This window comes from Adiantum capillus-veneris, chromosome 3 (assembly GCF_014529385.1).
Source record: "Adiantum capillus-veneris isolate H3 chromosome 3, ASM1452938v2, whole genome shotgun sequence".
NCBI lineage: Eukaryota > Viridiplantae > Streptophyta > Polypodiopsida > Polypodiales > Pteridaceae > Adiantum > Adiantum capillus-veneris.
In genome coordinates, this window is record NC_140933.1 from 39,202,491 (window position 1) to 39,220,479 (window position 17,989).

A 17,989-nucleotide genomic window follows, 5' to 3' on the forward strand; every position below is an offset into this window, starting at 1 on the left:
GGTACGAAATGCCTTCGTTGGTGTCCTATTGAGTATGTCGATGAATGTCTTGTTAGTTTGTCTCATGGTGCTTGTTAACTCATAGCACTTTATGCGGTCATGCCAGAAAGTGGGTAAGATAGCTTCGAGCAATTGAGGATTTCTGGAGAAAATCCAAGAGTCGCGTACTAGACTAGCTTGGCAAAGATCGCCACACAAGACAACATCAACACCACCGAATGGAAGGTCGTAGTTGTTTTTTATTGCACGTAGGCGAGAGTGTGCCATAGCAAAGACGTTGGTTCCAATCAAGGAGACTTCATAAAAAATGGCTAGTTGTAGGTCTCGATAAAGTAGTCGTAGTTCATTTAGCCTCTCAGGCGATAGGGAAGTGTTAGATGATGTGAGTAGTGTCAAGTGGAGGGCCAAGTGGATAGCGATTCCACCAATGTTAAAAGCAGCCTTGCCCATGTATGCCATTAGCAAAGCTTTTGTAGTTGTTGGGCTGGAATGTGATCTGTGGTTATAGAAACGTAGAAGTCCTTGGACAATCAGAAGGAGGGTGAAAGTTTTCCCTGTGTCTGCACATCCAGTCAAGAAAATATGGATTGGTTCTGTGGGAAATATATGTTTTTTTAGCATAATATCATCAAATATTAGCCTTTGTTGAGTGTTAAGCAGTAGAATCCTCTTGTAATACATATCATGTAATGAAATTTGCCTATTCAATTTGAGAGTAGCGGAATTTAATGAGAGTACTTTCAAGAAATGATTTTGTGAGCATAGCGGGTTGACATAATTGAAGATAGAAACATAATCATAGCAATTAGTTAACTTGGCATAGACAATACTTTTGCAAGAGAGAAAATTTAGAGAACATGACAACACTTGAGGACCGGATTTATATGGAGCCGGTCCCCCCTCCAATAGGCATTTGTATTATGATTTCTCCCATAAAGAGAGACTTGTTACAATACATTCTTTGTGTTCCTTGTGACCTAGGTGAAGCAATGAAGATGGAAAGCTTCATGCATCACCATCATAGCATAACCTAAACTTGAAGAAAGTTTTAACTATACCAAGCCTCAGTCCCAAGACCTCAAACACCTTCGAAGGTGGAGAGAGCTAGCAGGGAATGAGGGTAGGGAAGAGGAATAAGAAACATTTCATACGAGAAAGAGCTAGTTCCTCACTTATCATAACTCTTGTGCTAGCATACATAATAGCATAGTAATGAAGAAGAAATAGATGGCAAGCTCAAGCATTGAAGCATGTCTCTTGGATGGATTTGCACTCCATAGCCAAGAGTGTTGGTGTAGGCTCTCAACCTCTACTTGCTTGGAGAAGGAGAGGGAGTTCTTGCACTTTGCATAGTACACAATGAGAGTGTTTGTGAGTGTGTGTGGGTGAGTATACCCCCTAAGCACCCCCCTAGCTTGCTTGGGTCGACCCCCCCTTGTAGCTCATGCTTGAAGCTCATTGGACCCCTCCAGGTCTAGCCAATCACAAGCAGGAGCCATTACAAGCAACATGGGTAGCCTTGCGACAAGTGTCCCCCTTTCCCCTTTGAGAGAGAGGACTTGATAAATGCAAAATCAATTAATTAAATATCCTAAATTATCATTGGACCCCTTGGGTGGCCAACCAATAGGCTTCAGGCACACCATGAGGGCAACATGAGGAGGAACTTGACAAGTGTCCTTGCTGCCTCTTCAAGCTGGGGCTTCCCTTGTGAATGTGAGTGTGTGTTCTCTCTCTAATCCCTAGGAAAAGGGCTCGCCCCCCCTCTTGTAGGGATGCTTTTGACTTTAGGAGATCAAGCACCTTAGTCATCAAGCATGACAAAGCACTTGGACTAGGGGGTATTCCCACAAGCATCTTAGGCAAGCATGTCAAGGCACCTCAAGCACCTTAATCAAGCGGCAAGTCAAGCACCTCAAGCATGGAGTAAGTCAAGCACCTCAATCACCTTAATAAAGCACCTTAATCAAGCACCTCAAGCAGGACAAACACCTCAAGCACGACAAGCACCTCAAGCAGGACAAACACCTCGAGCTTGGGCCGGGTTCCCACCTCAAGCTCAGCCCTAGCTTACCTAAGGTCAAAGGACTTTTACACACATTATTGGAGGTCTTTAATGAAGCTAACCCTAAGGTCTTATGCTCCATTGGTTAGCCTTGCTCTTGATAGACCATCTCCCATTTGGGCCCCTTTACTATTGGCCCCGTGCTGAGATAGATCTATAAGCACATATCTATATCTTAACACTTGTTCCCGTTTATTCTCCCACATTAAGTGATCAATTTAATATGAGAAAATCATTTGGGTTGGTTAGATATTAGATTTTATGACATTACCTCTCTCTTGAAATCATAGTCGTCCTCGACTATGAGGTAGAAGAGATAAAGTCTTAGTCATTAGTCAAGCGTACTTAGCGGGTAGAGGATCCCTTTTTTACCCTACGACATCTTTCCAAGATGGATGACTAATCCATTTGGTGCTTGGGAGACATAGCTGCCGCAAGCATGTCTGCTCTTTAGTCCATTTCATTCTCCCAAAGTAGAGTGACAAATTCTACTTGGTGTTTGAGAGACGTCGTCATCACAAACATGATTCTAAGCATGCATACTAGTTAAATTTGTGCACAATTAAAAAGAGGAATAGTCTTATAAGACAAAAACATGAGTCATTTAAAAGAGAGTTGTACATTTTCTTACTCTAATGTAGCATTGTAAGCATTGACAAGGTTCATACTATCCTTAAGTTGTACTCCTTGTATCCATTTAGCATCTTCAAAAGGATAATTTTTGAACTTAATAAGATACCGTCGGATTATCTTACCATGTCGTAGTACCTTGTCTTCATGCCGAAGGACAGCTTCAGGTTGTAGTACCTCTTCTTGGTCTTCAACTTCGGGAGGGTCTTCAATAATTGGTTCAGTTGGTGGCTCTCCTTTGTAGGGCTTAAGTAGGCTTACATGAAAGGCATTGTGTATAAGCCAATGGTTGGGCAACTTGAGTTGATAAGCCGTCTCATTGATGGGCTTCAAGATTTGGAAAGGACCATAGTATCTTTTTGCTAGTTTAGCATAATACTTTTGATGGCCCGTAGGATTTTTGCCCATCGTTTTCCTTAATCGAGCCTTAGGAAACTTGAGTAAGACCCAATCATTTTCTTTGAACATTAAGGCTCTTCTGTGCTTATCAGCAGCAGCTTTTTGCCTTTGTTGAGAGATGGCTATAGCCTCCCTAATCTTTTCAAAAGATTCTTGTAGGTCACGGCTATACTCATCGGCGGCGAAGATCTTCCCATGTACTTTGAGTAGCAAGGGACTTTTAGGTCTTCCCTCTATGATCTCGAAAGGTGCTTTCCCCATAGAAGTATGTACCGTATTATTGTAGGCATACTCTACTAGAGGTAAATACTTTTCCCATTGTGAGCGTTGATCTACTTCGGTAACATAAGTCTTGAGTAGATCGAGTATCGTAAGATTGGCTATCTCACTTTGGCCATCCGTTTGTGGGTGATAGGCCGAAGAGAAATTCAATCTTGTTCCTAGATTTTCAAAGAGACCTTTCCAGAAATTACTGGTCATTCTAGGATCTCTATCTGACACGATGGATGTGGGTAATACATGGTGCTTGAAAATCTGTGATATGAAGAGAGTTTCCATTTGATGTGCCTTAATAGTCTTTTTGACAGGAATAAAATGTGCTTGCTTGCTAAACCTGTCGACTATTGTCCATATTCCTGTATTCCAATGGATAGACTTGGGTAATCCAAAGATGAAATCCATGGATATACTCTCCCATGGTGAATTTAAAATAGGTAATGGCTGGAGTAATCCAGGTTGCTTCCCTCTATCATACTTGGTCTTTTGGCACACTACACATTTTGAAACATACTCTTGTATGTCCACTTTCATGGTAGGCCAATAGAAATACGTCTCTACTCCTCGGAGAGTAGGTTGAATACCTCTATGCCTTGCATATGGAGGAGCATGGGATTCATACATAACCTTCTCACGAAGGGAATGGGTAACACATAGCCTATTGCCGTGGAGAAGATAACCATCCTGCAAGGTGAATGGTTCCTCTTTCTTCCCCAAAGCAAGGGCTGACATTATGTCTCTAAAGTCAGGGTTAGTAGCATACTCATCTATCATAGAGGATAGATCATTGTGAGTAGCTATAGACACCGCATTAACTTTTGGTCATCGTGAAAGTGCATCGGCAACTTGATTGTGCTTACCAGCTATGTGAGCAATATGGAAATTAAATTGCGAAAGAAAATTTGCCCACCTCATTTGTTTGTCGGAAAGCTTGGTTTGCGTCATGAAATACTTGAGACTTTGGTGGTCGGTTCGTAGGATAAATGGAGTCCCTAATAGGTAGTGCTTCCATGTGTCTAGGGCATGTAGAACAGCTAAAAGCTCTTTCTCATAAATGCCCAAGACTCGTTCATCACTATTGAGCCTTCGGCTCTCATATGCTATGGCATGCCCTTCTTGAAGCAAAACCGCTCCAAGGCAATCACCACAAGCATCACATTGGACCTCAAATGGTTTTGAGAGATCCGGAAGCACGAGGAGTGGTTGGGAAGTAAGCTTCTCTTTGAGTTTTTCAAAAGCATTTTGCTCCTTAGCAGTCCATACAAACTTAACGTTCTTCTTTGTTAAGTCGTGTAGTGGTCCTGCTACTTGAGAGAATTTTGCTATGAAGCATCTATAGTATGCACACATACCAATAAATCTTCTTAGCTCATGTAGATTCCTTGGGTTAGGCCATCATTTTATTACCTCTAACTTTGATGGATCCATACGAATACCATCGTGAGAGATAATATGACCTAGATATTGAATCTCTTGAAGGAAGAATTCACTTTTCTTTTGGTTGAGAAAAAGTTTGTTCTCCCTCAAGGCTTGAAAAATCACTTGGAGATGTTGCTTATGTTCCTCCAAAGACTTGGAGTAGATGATGATATCATCAAAGAACACTCCAGTGAATCTACGATATGGTCTAAAAATTTTCTCCATGAGACGATTGAAAGTAGCTGGTGCATTAGTCAAGACAAAAGGCATGACTAGATATTCATAAAGACCAAATGTTGTGCGAAATGCGGTCTTTAGGATATCTTCATCCACTATCCTTATTTGATGATAGCCACTCTTAAGGTCAATCCTACTGAAGTAGGTAGAGCCTTGTAGCTTATCAAACAGATCTTCTACCCGAGGCACGGGAAATCTGTTTTTGATAGTGATATGGTTTAGTGCTCGATAGTCCACACACATACGATATGTACCATCTTTCTTTTGCACTAAAAGGACTGGAGAACAAAAGGGAGAGGAACTAGGCCTCACCATCCCTTTGTCTACCAATTCCTGTACTTGCCTCATAATCTCCTCTTGTTGAGCTTGTGAGACTCGATAAGGAGGTTTGTTAGGCGGTGAGCTTCCTGGAAGGAGCTCAATACGATGGTCATCATCCCCTCGTTTTGGAGGTAGGTCCATAAGGATATCATTGATGAACACATCTTGGAATCCTTTTAGAAAAGTAGACAAGTCTAACTCTTCTTGATTCCTATCATTTTCATTTGATGAAACATTATTAGCTTTTAGAGACTCTTTGACATAAAATCATGTACGCAGAAACTGAGCTCTTCATTTATTTATCAAAAGAAAGAGGATTTACGAGTGGAATAGTGCGACCACGCTCACTAGCATCTATATACATGTTCTTTCCCCTGTAGGTGAAGTAAATTCTCCTTTCAGGGAACTTCATGTTGGCAGCCATGCGATCAAACCATGGTGCCCCTAGGATAACATCCTGATGTTGGAGAGGAGAGATGAAGAAGTCTTCTTTGTCGACATAGCTTTGGACTTGAAGCCTCAACTTCCCAATCAAGGGAGTAACGGAGGCTTGTTGTCCCTTGAAAGCTGCATCAGCTGTTACTATATCTCCCATCTCAAAAGCTTGAATGCCCAACTTGGTGGCCAACTCTATTGATATGAAGTTGAGAGTAGAGCCAGGGTCAAACAAGATGAAGGCATCATGCTCTCTTACCTTTCCCCAAGCATAGGAGAGTGATGATCTTTTGCAATGAGCATCCTCTTTTGGAGCTTCGATGGTGGAAGCCCTAGGAGTCTCATTGCATGTATTCTTCTTGGGGAAAGAACGATAGCCATGTCCTTGCTCCCCACACTTGAAACATTTATGGTCCTTGCGAAAAGCTTCAAGCTCTTCAGGAGAGAGTTTGTTTTTACCTTTGTAAACTCCCTTCTCCTTGGACCGATTGTTGTTGTTGTTGTTGGAAGTGCCTTGGGAACTATTTTGAGCATTGGATTTCCCCTTTGCATCATTTTTATCTTTGTTTTCCATGGGCTTGACATTACGTCTAGCCCCTTGATGGAAATTGATGCGTGAAGCAACCATGGTGTGGTGGGTTACTTCGGTAATAGTACCGGGCCGTTGAGAGTTAATATATTCGGCCATCTCTTCAGGTAATCCCGCACAGAATTGTTGTCTTTGCTCGGCAAAGTCTATCTTTTGAAAGACAGTAGCTTTGAGATGTAAATCCCAAAACTTATCTACATACTTGTTGATAGACTCATGAGAGAGGAGCTTCAAGCCGCGCCATTCGGTAAGAACTTTATCTTTAGTATCGCTTGGAAGAAATTGCTTCATGATGGAAACTCGTAGAGTTTTCCATGTCTTTGGGGCTTCTCCATTGCCACGAAGGCTAGCCCACCATTGACGAGCTGATTTTTGGAAGTGCATAGCTACATAGCGTAGCTTGGAGGACTCTGTGAAGCCCTCGTCCCCAAAGGCCGCATCAAATTGCTGGATGAAGGCCAACACTTTATCGGTAGCACCAAGGGTGCCATCGTAGGTGAGAAAAGAGATACTGTTTCCTCCCTCCTTGAACTTCTTTAGCTTTTGTGACCTTCGCCATGCAGGAAATGATTTGCGATGTCCTCCCCTCTTGTATTCTCTAGGAGAATAGCCATAACTTTCATCGGAAGAGGAGGAAGGTGAAGAAGAAGGAGAAGAGGGTGACCTCTTCCTAGCCCTTTTCTTCCTTTGTTTCCTCTCTTGCCTTTCAGAGTGATGAGGAGAAGGACTATAGGTTGCTCTTTTCCTCTTGGGAGGAGTAGGCGATCGTCTAGACCGCCGTCTTCGTGGAGCCACATCTTCAGAAGAACTTAGACTGTCATTGCTTTCTTTCTCTTTGGATTCCTCCTCTCGAATGGGAGAGAGTCTTCTTTTGGGGGTCTCTTCAAGAGGCCTCGTAAGCTCTCTCTCCTCTGGGAGAGGAATGGAAATTCCATAAGCACGAAGTTGTTGAGTAACTTCGGCTTGCAAAGCAGGGTTGCCCATAGCTTGTTGCAACCTAGTGACGAGATAATTCACAAACACGGGAGCATCATCATTAGCACCTTCATGTGCAAAATCAAAGCTATCAATGTTCATTCTACTCTCTTGATTATTGTCAGCCATGTTTATACTTAGTGTATGCTTTGGCAATACAAAACCTTAGTTGCCACTCCTCTTAGCCTTTGAAAATCGGCTCTTAAGTATCTACACCCACGGCTCAAAGTGGTTAATTATAGAGAGTAGAGGAGTAGGTCTAACATAGCAGAGTTGCCAAGGGCTAGCTCCTTTCGGACTTCTTATGGCTCAATAATGGTAAAGCCGTAGGCAAGTCTAAAAAGACTCCATTATTAAGTCCAAAGCTCCCAAGGTGTGCACCATCCCTCACATAGTGGGCTTAACAAAACCGATATTAGATCCCAGCTCCACTTACTCTATTATAATTAACAACATCAACCATTTATAGGCTACTTAAGGACCTCTCTTCTTAAGCAAGAAAAGAGAAACCAAATGCTCTGATACCAATGTAATGGAATTTGCCTATTCAATTTGAGAGTAGCGTAATTTAATGAGAGTACTTTCAAGAAATGATTTTGTGAGCATAGCGGGTTGACATAATTAAAGATAGCAACATAATCATAGCAATTAGTTAACTTGGCATAGACAATACTTTTGCAAGAGAGAGAATTTAGAGAACATGACAACATGTGAGGACCGGATTTATGTGGAGCCGGTCCCCCCTCCAATAGGCATTTGTATTATGATTTCTCCCATAAAGAGAGACTTGTTACAATACATTCTTTGTGTTCCTTGTGACCTAGGTGAAGCAATGAAGATGGAAAGCTTCATGCATCACCATCATAACATAACCTAAACTTGAAGAAATATTTAACTATACCAAGCCTCAGTCCCAAGACCTCAAACAACTTCGAAGGTGGAGAGAGCTAGCAGGGAATGCGGGTAGGGAAGAGGAAGAAGAAACATTTCATACGAGAAAGAGCTAGTTCCTCACTTATCATAACTCTTGTGCTAGCATACATAATAGCATAGTAATGAAGAAGAAATAGATGGCAAGCTCAAGCATTGAAGCATGGCTCTTGGATGGATTTGCACTCCATAGCCAAGAGTGTTGGTGTAGGCTCTCAACCTCTACTTGCTTGGAGAAGGAGAGGGAGTTCTTGCACTTTGCATAGTACACAATGAGAGTTTTTGTGAGTGTGTGTGGGTGAGTATACCCCCTAAGCACCCCCCTAGCTTGCTTGGGTCGACCCCCCCTTGTAGCTCATGCTTGAAGCTCATTGGACCCCTCCAGGTCTAGCCAATCACAAGCAGGAGCCATTACAAGCAACATGGGTAGCCTTGGGACAAGTGTCCCCCTTTCCCCTTTGAGAGAGAGGACTTGATAAATGCAAAATCAATTAATTAAATATCCTAAATTATCATTGGACCCCTTGGGTGGCCAACCAATAGGCTTCAGGCACACCATGAGGAGGAACTTGACAAGTGTCCTTGCTGCCTCTTCAAGCTAGGGCTTCCCTTGTGAGTGTGAGTGTGTGTTCTCTCTCTAATCCCTAGGAAAAGAGATCGCCCCCCCTCTTGTAGGGATGCTTTTGACTTTAGGAGATCAAGCACCTTAGTCATCAAGCATGACAAAGCACTTGGACTAGGGGGTATTCCCACAAGCATCTTAGGCAAGCATGTCAAGGCACCTCAAGCACCTTAATCAAGCGGCAAGTCAAGCACCTCAAGCATGGAGTAAGTCAAGCACCTCAAGAACCTTAATAAAGCACCTTAATCAAGCACCTCAAGCAGGACAAACACCTCAAGCACGACAAGCACCTCAAGTAGTACAAACACCTCGAGCCCTGGCCGGGTTCCCACCTCAAGCTCAGCCCTAGCTTACCTAAGGTCAAAGGACTTTTACACACATTATTTGAGGTCTTCAATGAAGCTAACCCTAAGGTCTTATGCTCCATTGGTTAGCCTTGCTCTTGATAGACCATCTCCCATTTGGGCCCCTTTACTATTGGCCCCGTGTTGAGATAGATCTATAAGCACATATCTATATCTTAACACTTATTCCCATTTATTCTCCCACATTAAGTGATCAATTTAATATGAGAAAATCATTTGGGTTGGTTAGATATTAGATTTTATGACATATCATTTGGCTACAGTAGTATTTTTATGGCTGGTATAGTGTGTATATGCAGTTGGTGGTGTTGGATATTTAGGTCTTGTGTGACGTCAACATGAATATGGGAGGAAATATTAGATAGTGTTGTAGATGTCGAAGGTGAACTGGTGCCTAATGAGTTGGTGTTAAGGTTCCTTTCACTATTGTGGTTTTGTTATTTTTAGATTCATTTGTATCAATGATAGGTTTATTTTGATTGTATACATCTTTCCATGTGAGTCCATCTATTAGATGTTGAGTTTCATTATTTATCGATGGTAGAAATAGAAGATATTGTTCTTTATAATAATTATCTGGATTCTTTGCGGCATTATATTTGACATATCGTATAATTTTTTGTTTGGTACGTTTTTTATATGTGTTGCTTGCTATATTGTATGTGGAGGCAAATTCTTCCAATGATATAGCATTGAGTTGGGCAGACGTTTGCAGTATTTGTCTATGCTTGTCTCGTAAAAGATTTTTGTGCTAACCGGGTCTATGTTTTGCAGGAGGTGTTTTCGCTTGAGAAGCATTGTTCTCTAGTGGGGATGGTTTGTTTTTATGAACATAAATTCTCGAGTTGCGCTGTAGAGAGGTGGGGAAAGTGCAATATATACTTCTTGTTGTGAGCTTATTTGCTATGTGCTTAGTATTGTGTTTCCAATTTTTCGAAGTCTATCAAATGTAGTTGCATTGTTTTCAATGCAAGAGTCGGATTGTTCTTTGATTGCTTTTATGAGTGTGTTATCAAAATTTGTTATATATGAGGTGCAATAGGTAGCTGCTCCATGTGCATTTAAAATGTATTGTATATCTGAATTCGCATCCCATAGCTTTGAAATGGTTGGATTGAAATTATTTGTGTAAATATCTTTGATATTTCTTTTGAACAAAAGTGTTGGGCATGAGATTGTGGATGATATAGCTTGGATGTAATACTCAAATCTAAGGTCCATAGATAGGAGCCATTGTTCAAATGTAATATTTGGTTTATAATTTAGTAGTAGTAGGTTATCTTTGATTTGTTTGTGTTTCTTTCTTTTGTATTGGATATTGTTATGTGTAGAACAACAGGGTTCTAAAGTCACAGTGAAAGGCATCGGGTAGCGAGGAAAGTCAAAGCGGCATCCCTTGCATTTCTAAAGAAAGGATTCCTATGCTTGTGTGTTTGAATTTCTTGTAAATCTACAAGAAGAAGCATGGAGTTAGTTGTTATGTACTTATCAATGAGATCCACAACATCTTCGTTGGGATCTTTCCCATAGATAGGAGCATTTTCTATTCATAGTAGCCCATGATCATGTTGGATACCTCGGCTCTGAAACTCGGTTACAAAAAAGTAATCTTTGAGTTTTCCTAATATGGTTATATCCTTGGCTAGTAATTTCTTCATCCCGTTAAACCGGTTCAAGTAAAAGCGGGCTGTTGTTACAGGGTCGGCTCAGACCAAATCTCGTATGTATGATTCTTGTGTTTGTGTGCTTGCACGCATGATGGGGTTGAGCTTATTAAGTGCTCTAATCAAAGGCTTCCAATGTTTCGCGACGCAAAAAATGTGATGAAGAATGTTGGTCGTCCAAGTTGTCTAATCATAGTGAAGGCGTTTTTTTTTTTCTTTTCCTTGTAGTCAGGTGATGTTTGCAATGCCTCAAAGTCACGATATCCAAGTTGGGAAAACAAGACCTTCTCAATGTTAGTATCTCCAACAACTTCTGCAGCCACTAGTGTATTGTGGTTTAGCTTGCCTTTGCGCATACGGATCCAAATGGACCCTAGGATTTTTTGAGACATTTCTTTGACTGTTTTGAAAAAAAGATTCTCTAAATTTAGTGAGAACCTTCTATCACTGTGCATAAGCTCATATTGAGCCACATGTTGATATTTATGCTTAGCAAGTGTATGGTATTTACGGGGCTCACCATAGAAAATAGTAGGGAAACTAAGTTCTTCACAGTATTCATCTTTGAAAATACTCAAAGGACTATTTCCCTCGATAGGAGCTACAAAGAAGATTTTTTCGTTGTGATCCACTACTTGTTGTGATGACTCAATCCCATGGAGCATGACATCTGTAGCTAGATCATCTTCTTCTGATGGTTAATTGTTGTCAGCAAGTTCATCAGGCAAAGGACAATGAAGACTATGGAAATGGATTAGCCACTCATTGTTTAGAGTAATTTGTTCATTCTTGTATAAAGATATTTGCAATAGTTGAGCAGTGGCTTTCATTGTAAGCAATGGCCGAACAACCCCGGAAAGCTAGCAATGATTGTACTATAGATGACGCTTAATATCCATTAGTATTGAGGCTTCATCATGAATAAACCTTGGAAATATTTGTTGTGTTTTCCCCAAGGATGCCAAAACATTAACAACGCTACCTCGCAACCCAAATTGACCATCGTATGTAAGCTCCCTAATTTTGGCAAAAGGTAGCCTAGGACATACAAGGCGGCTTTCTAAGTGATTTAGCTTCTCTATCGTAGCCAAGGGGAGGTTAAATCCTATGGAATTCAATTGGGTGAGTAGTGCACCATGTTCTTGTCTTTTACGGCCGCATGAAGTGCAAACATAGTTTTTGTGTATCTCATTGTTTTTAGACCTCCCAAGTGCCGACCTACGCCCTTTTCGAGCTAATTGTGAAAAAACATTAAACGTTCACATTTATAACATTGACATACAGGAACATCGTTCGCTGTGTCTATATACTGTTGTATATCTTTTTTTGGTGGGAGGCTTGTTCAATGTTTATGTTGAAGGGAGCTGTGGGGTGTAATTTTTTTTTAAGTTTTTTAATTTTTACTGTTATTGCACCTATTTCTAGGATGGCTCTATCACCCAAGCAAGCAAATTGCCTTGCGATGGAGATTGAGAGTTCATTTGCTTGCTGGAGAAGCAAAGCTTTCAATGATTCCGTCTCATTTTTGTCCCATGTTCGATGCTTGCGTTTGTGTGAGCATCGGTTTTCCCCCAAGTAAAAAATAGGTAACCACTTCTATCAACAATGATGATTTTGTGCAATGTCGTTGGATCGGCTCCACTATTAAATGTTGTGCTTTTGAGTGAAGTTATTGGCACGCCATAAATATGGACATCACATGCAATACTAAATCTAAAGGAGAACACATGGATAATATCAAGCGCAATACCAATAGATGATGTATGGCTATTTAATACTTGGGTCAAAATAAAGGAATCATGTATGCTAGAAGCCAAATGTGCTACAGAAGGTGTGATCATTGGCGTTTGCTCTAATGATACTCTCACTACGTCTATCATGATGTTGGTGATTTTTTGTAATGACGAGCGCGACTTTATTATTTTTTTTGAGCACGAGGAAAACATTATTATTCCATGGGTGATCAGCAAGGAAAGCACTATCGATATCATTTTGAATGAGTTGTTCAAAAGATGCATTATGGTTGATTGAGAAAGCCATGTATGTGTAGTTTTACCCCCCCTTGGGCTATGGGGTGGAACGAAGACAAGTAAATGAAACACGCACACACTGAGAGAGAGAGAGAGAGAGAGAGAGAGAGAGAGAGAGATGGGAATTTTCAAGATGAGCAATGAATGAAAGCAGTATAATACAAAGAGTGTACTTTTTCTGTGTGGAGGTGATGGAGCTTCAATGTTGTCGAGGAGCGCTACTTTGTCTCTTCGACAAAAGATGTGATGAGGCCTAACTTGTTGACGGTGAATTTGCCAGTTTGGACAAGGGAGGCTAGTAGCTCACGTGCATCCAGCACATCAAAAGCATATAAGTCAACAAATTTTTTGTCAAGATGCAATACTTTGTCGACTATGTCACCCGCTAAGGAAATATCAATTGGCCAAAATCTTTCCTTCAAGCTTGGGCACCAAAAAAATAGTTGTAGATTTTGAGCAAATAGAGAAAAAGTTTGCCTCTTGTTGGTGATGAATCTTAGTAGATTTGCATTGACCGCAAAACATTCCACCAAAATTGAGTTCACATTCACAAAGTGTAGTGTGCTAGTCACCTATGTATAGGCATTTGACGAGTTAGAGCTTTCTTGAGTTATTATAGTGAAAAAGGAAAAGCAAGATCAATACTTACTTCTTGCTTGTGACCAACATCAAGAATATGGGCCTTATATGCTTCCTCCAAACGATACTTGAGACGAGAACTTTTGACATGTGCTAGGATAGTAATATCCAAGACTGAGACTGTATTGCTCCGACCTGTGAAGGAACCTATGTTTCATGCAACAAACATAGGATGCACACCGGTCTCAAGAGCACAAAAACTAGCGTGGTAATCGTATTTGCGTGCTTCACGAAGCTAAGCTGTGACGGCAAGAGACGGAAACTATTAGAAAGCTGCAAATCTATAGAAGGGCGAAGATAAGTAAGCCTTACAGTGGCACGATCCTCAGTTGCTGGCCCATCTGCAATAACAAGATCACCTTGGGAAAGACCAACTTTTGAAGTGCTAGCATGTCCTTGTATAACAACAAAAGCTACAGTTCCAAAGTGTGTACGGGTGCCTTGTGCATGCAAGGACTGTGCCTCATCCAAAAACTGACGCACTTTGCTCTCTGGGTAGAAACTAAGGCTAACTTCAAAAGGCTTTGTCTTTTCTACGACCATGGAAGCATTGAAGAATAGTACATAAGGAGATGTGCAACCATTTGACTTAGTTTTTTTTTTACAGCTACATTCTCAATGTGGACAAAGTCTCCTATAGTAAGGGTGTCAATGAATTGCTCAATAAATTGATCGCTAACAGCACAAGTGATGGTGTCAGTGTTAAGTGGGTCAACTAGGTCTTGCTGCCTTAAGGTAACGCATATACTTAGCGACTTCTGGGCTTTGTTTGTAGGTTCCATATCGGTTAAGTATGCACCCCTCGAATGCAAAACGGGGGCAAGTTTCAGTGATGTCAGCAATGCACAATAGAGGGATCTTAGTGGGAATATAAGGCACAAGAGAAGATGACCCAGCGGGAATTACAGTCTCATGGTAACACTCAGTAGCAATATGTTCATCTAGTGTGGCACCCTTTGCAACGCTCTCTTCTTTTGCAGCTGCAAGCAGTGGTCCCCCCAGAAAAGGTTTGGCTGCCACAACAAAAAACAAAACTTGTAAGGGTTGGGTACAACAATAGAATATCTATGCAGTGCAAGCAAGACTTACTTAGTTCCGTTGTCATCTCGCACGTCTTGAAAAGTGTACGTGCTATTGCACCACTTTGATCCACACACTTGAGGGATTTGGACCCAACGCCAAGAGAAGAAGAAACATCAACCTTAGGCACGCTCGAAGCGCTCCTTGTGCGGTGTGGAGACACATGATCAAGAATGAGGCCACTATCGGTCCCAAGAATGACGCAGCTGTATCACGGTGCACTATCTTGTGTAACTCTGTAAAAACAGAAAGGAAAATCGCATTATTGCCAAGCGTACATCAAGCATTTTCTATAAGTTAGCAAGCTATTGAGTCACAATTTTCAAACTCCACCGAGCGAACATCACTAGATTCATCGAGTGGATTTCGCGAGGAGGAAGAGGCAGCCATATTAAGAGAGGATGGTAAATAATGTTCAGTCTTGGCAAACTCAGTGAAAAGAAATTTGCATGCTCGAGGAAATGATTTTTCCCGAGCACTTGGAGGGAAAAGGATTTCCAAAAACGAGTGCTCGTGGTAAATTGTGTCTCGTCTTAATAGCGTGCAGGTTTCAATCTCTACTTATACATGTATATACTAACTCAACTTGCCTCTTGGTAGCGAAGGCCTCCTCCTTTATTATCACTAGTACAACGGCGCCGCCTTCGGTGGCGGCATTGCCTTCAGCAGGGCTATGTGGACTCTCTCTCTCTCTCTCTCTCTCTCTCTCTCTCTCTCTCTCTCTCTCTCTCTCTCTCTCTCTCCCTCCTCTTCCTTCTTTGTCTCTCCCTCCATTTCGCTATCTCTTGCCTCAAAATGTCTTCTCTCTCTACACTATGTCACTCACCCATTGTGTGTGTGTGTGTGAAGGTTTTATATTAAATTATGCTAATATTTTTAAAACTTTATAGGTTCTCGCCTTCATATCTTAAAATTTAGAGGTAAAGTTCAAAAATGGAGGTTAGATAACATTAAACCTAGGTTTTTTTTGGAGCACTACTACCTGGTTGCCCTTCGTCACCCCCGTCATCTATTTTTAACCATTGTCGACCGTCTTTGGTCCGCTTTGGATATTGCATAGGGCCCCATTGACTCGATATGCTTGCCTGCAACTTCTACCCCCAATGCAAGTCTACATGGGAGTCTGCCTCCATGTTCTTGTCCTCTCTTGTGCACCTATAGGCCATCACCACCGACCCCCATCAACACCTTCTCTGTCAACTAATATTAGCACCTTGGCCACTATCTCCCCTCGCAAGTTTCATACACAACGCTTCCCACGACTTGCTTATTCGCCGTAGCCAACCTCTAGCCACATAGAGCTAAGTGCCTACCACGGCTTCCATTGCATCGCGCTCACCTGCTGTACATCCGCCTTCCCTGACCCTGATCATTTCCCATCGTCCTCATGCAATGGACCAGTGCTACACATCAGCCTCGTCTTGCATGTGGCACACACACGACACCACCACTATCGCCCTCTTATAGCACCTGCCGCCTACACTTCCGCAACCCTTGCAACAGCACCCTGATCTGTCACATTGGCCAACCTTGTACCCCTTGATCTTGTTGTAATAAATCGGATAAACTTGAAGGTTTCATACTATATTAGAATACTTTTTCCTAAGTTTTGTAGGTTTTCTCACCTTCATAGTTAAAATTTAGAGGTAAATTTCAAAATTTGTAGGTGAGATAACACTAAATCTAGTCTTTTCTGGAGCACTGCTTGGCTGCTACACATCCACTGGTTTGCATGTGTCACGCACTTGACACCACTGCTATCACCCTTTTGTATCATTGTTCACCTTGCCACCGACACTGCCCCAGCCCCTACAACAACACCTTGATCTGCCACATTGGCCCACCTTGTAGCCCTTGATCTTGTTGTAAAGAATTGGCTAAATTTGAAGGTTTCAGAATAAATTTTAATATTTTTTTTGTAAATTTCGCAGGTTTTCTCACCTTCATATTTACAATTTAGAGGTAAATTCTGAAATTTGTAGGTGGGATAACACTGAATCTAGGTTATTCTGGAGCACTTCTTGGTTTCCCTTTGTCGTTTGTCTTCTGTCTTCAACCATCGTCGACCGCCTCTGATCCACTTTGGTTGTTACATAGGGCCTCATTGACTTGATACATATGCATGCAGCTTCTATCCCCAATGCAAGTCTACATGGTAGTCTACCTCCATGTTGTTTTCCTCTCTTGTGCACCCTACAGGACATCACCACCAACCCCCCTCAACATATCCTCTATCACCCAATATTGGCACCTTGGCCCACTATCTCCCCTTTCCTGCATACACAACATTGCCCACGACCTCCTTATTCACCATAGACAACCTTTGCTTCACCTTAAGTCACCTTCCACTCCCGTGCTAATCCCCCAGCCACATAGGCCTAAGTGCCTACCACGGCTTCCACTGCATCACATTCACCTTCCTTGTATCCACCCTCTCCGACCTCGCTCATTCCCCATCTTCGTCAACCAACCAATGCTACACATCAGCCTCGGCTTGCAAGTGTCACACATTGGACACCACCGCTATTGCCCTCTTGTATCACCCTCCACCCTGCCCGCTGACACTGCCTCAGTCCCTACTACAACACCCTAATTCGCCACATTGGCCCACCTTGTAGCCCTTGATTTTGTTGTGATAAATTGACTAAAGGTGAAGGTTTTATACTAAACTACAATAATTTTTCAAAACTTTGTGGTTCTCCCAACTTCATATTTAAAATTTAGAGGTAAATTTCAAAATTTGTAGGTGGGAGAACACTAAATCTAGGTTTTTTTGGAGCACTACTTAAGTGGTCGGTCTTCTTCACGTGTTGTCTCTCGTCAACCATTGTTGACGTTTGGCGCTTGCATAGGGCCCCATCACCCGTCTCCATGTCCACACACATCTTGCTAAGTCATTGAGAAAAGCAAGTGTGCAAAGAATTAAATGTGAGAAGCGTGCTTTGAGAGAGCCGACCCTTCACTTGTAAGCATAGAGTAGAGTGCTTGGGATCTATGTATCTAGAAGCCCTTCTTGCTTCAAGAGCTTTCATAAGGGAAAATATGTGTCAAGTAGCTAACTGCAGGTTGAACCCTTTCTCCAACCTCCTTTGCATGCATGCATGGCTCTAATGAATTAAGCTCCTTTTTGTCTTTCTATATTAGCCATTCTATTGCTTAAACGGCCATCTTGCAAGGCATGGTTAACAACCTGTATAAACTTTTTAGAAACATGGTTATAATACAAAAAATCAAGTAAACCAAAATAACCTCAAAAGAACAGGCTAAGCCCGTATCAAAATAAACACAATTTGCATGTTGAATCTAAAGAGTG